The following is a 2,474-nucleotide window of genomic DNA, read 5'->3' on the forward strand; positions in this document are numbered from 1 at the left end:
GTGACCTCCAGAGGCCTCTTCTAACCTCAACCATTCTGTGATTTGAGAGAAAAAGAAGGCAATTCAGAGCTAAACAAAAAGCTATGAAAGTAGGTTATCGGGAAGTTTTAAAACGATGTGCCTATCATTCATAAGAAACAGTAATTTAATAAAATAGTTTAATTTAATAGAGCAAAACTAAGACAGAGGAGTATGATTGCTGCATACAGCTTTAACAGGGGTTCCTCTAGAGACAGGGGTTTATTTAAGCTCTCAGGCAAGGCCAGCACACGAACAAATATACATAAAGTAGCCATCAGTTCATTCAGCTGGAAATTTGAAAGGCTTCAAGTTCCTGAAAACTCTGGGAGCAGTTTGCAACCAAGGAAGAATTCTAAAATGCAAGTTAGGTCAATTAAAGAAAACAGCTCCATTTGCCTGTAACAGATGATTAAAGCTACATGATACTGGAGATTCTTTGTGAGCTCTCGGGAAAAAAGACATTAACAGGAATCAAAATTCGAGCGAGTGACCAACACAGGAAGCCATGCACTGCCTTTTGTTAAGCTTTCCAAGTAAGTGCGTTCCTGAGCATGACGAGAAATATGATCTAGGAGTTACGGATAAAAAGCTAAACAGCTTAAACTGCCAAGCTGATGGAAAGCACCAGTCTTTTTGCATATTCAGTCCCCCAGGCAGAGCTTTTAGTAACATTTGGAGTAAAAACCCAAGTCCGAAACAGCTGTTTGTAAACAGCGTCTATTCAAAATGCAGAAGGCAATTCAGAAACTGGAGTGGAAGACATGCATTTCAGCATCTCCCCGTTATCCCACATCTTCTGCAGAAGATGCTTCCTCCACTCTTAAAAGATATCTGGAGCACAACCGTATCAGTAAGACATGAAGATATAACCAGAGAGCAAGACCAAATGGTAGTTTAGACCACACTATTCTTTGGAAGGAAGTTATTTCAGTTCAAATAAAAATTACAACTAAGTTACTTCCCTACGTGAAATACTCTACAAAAATGGCAAACTGACGGAGTATTTGCTCTGTCATTTGTACCTCAACATCTTCCCAACATCTTTGGCATCTACGCATCTGCTCCATTTCATCCATTTTTTGTAGCACAACTTCCGCAGTACTAAGATACAAAGTTGACATGTAAGAGCAAAGTTAGGCATGTATGAACAAAATAAAACAGCACGCATAATCAGTAAGAGATTTTAATGTAGTACGCACAAAGCAAAAGTCATTGACACTTAGCCAAGATTTTAGACATTACCAAAAAATTAGGTCAAATCTTTATTTTTGATAGAGATTTAAGAACAAGCTTTTGAGGATTTGCAAACATACGCTGTTTTCAGGTTTATTTTCCCCTCTTACTGAGCACATTTAAAATATATATATATTTAAATGCAGGAGGAAAATAAGAATTCTGACATCCTACTAAGATGTTATAAAAAAATTATGTCAACTTTTAATCCTTCTTAAGTTGCTCTGCACAGTAGCATTAAGTCATTTTTTGTTAACCGAGGAAAGGCTGTTTGTTCTTCTCTACATGGGAATCTAAGTTTCGTGTTGTAGAAAATGATGAAATGCAAGGAAAGCAAATTCTGAAGCAGAAAACAATTTTGGCTTCAGAAACAGAAATAAACCATGGACAGAAATGCAGAATCGCTAGGACTACTTTGCTTTGACTGTATCAAACCATCCTCAGTTTCTTAATCAAGCATTACATTCACTTTTGTGAGTATGGAACAAAAAGTTCATTAAAAATGAAGGCACTTCTGATGCTAAGAAAACTGCCAAATGGGGAAAACTCAACAAATTGAACTCTCAATGCCAGGAGCAGCCATACCTCTTTGCTGTCAAAATACAGAGCAAGTCGAGGCCAACATCATGCCATAGTGCAAAGGCTTGCTAAGAAAGATCATTTTAAGAGGTCTGCAAGAAAAGATGACTTACTTTGTTATAAGTTTGTCAAATAGAATGGACGAGTTAGTAGTAGAGTACCGACTGCGTCCGACTCTACAGCTGCGGCGCAGCTCCAAGTCCCTGTTTTCTCCGTGGACTCGTCTCACAGTTTTTGCACCAGCTCTACTCCTCAATGTTCTGGTGACTGAAACGCAGAAACAAAGTATTTTGAAACAGTGAAGATGGGATTCTCCTTATTTCACCGTTGCTCTTGTAAAATGGAAACAGACAAACAAAAAAGGCACCCTGAAGTGGATTGATTTTTCTTTACATTTCAGATCAGAAGTTGTTGTCACAACCACTGCATTCCACTTACTTATTGCTCTGCACGTTTACACCGTCTACTTAAAACTGTGACCTGTAGAGAAATTCTTAAAGAGACTGAAAGCTAGCCAGACAAAAAAAAAAGGTGCAACTTTTGTTCCATGCAGGAGGGAAATCTACTCCAGTTATTTCTGTCTTGGAAAAGTGAGAACAATCAACACCTTTCTCTAAGGTGTTTTCACTCCATTCATGTCA

The 2,474-nt window shown here is 38.2% G+C and overlaps 1 long non-coding RNA gene across 1 annotated transcript; it reads right to left on the reverse strand.

Moving 5' to 3' along the window:
* Nucleotides 1-221: 221 nt before the first annotated feature.
* On the reverse strand, nucleotides 222-2,265 carry LOC311428547. Its single transcript, XR_014687763.1, has 3 exons — nucleotides 1,947-2,265; nucleotides 1,044-1,122; nucleotides 222-852 (listed from the first exon to the last, which is right to left on the reverse strand). It is a non-coding gene; the product is annotated as an uncharacterized lncRNA (long non-coding RNA).
* Nucleotides 2,266-2,474: the final 209 nt, after the last annotated feature.

Source organism: Aythya ferina (genome assembly GCF_964211825.1).
Source record: "Aythya ferina genome assembly, contig: HAP1_SCAFFOLD_92, whole genome shotgun sequence".
In the NCBI taxonomy this organism is placed as follows: Eukaryota; Metazoa; Chordata; class Aves; order Anseriformes; family Anatidae; genus Aythya; species Aythya ferina.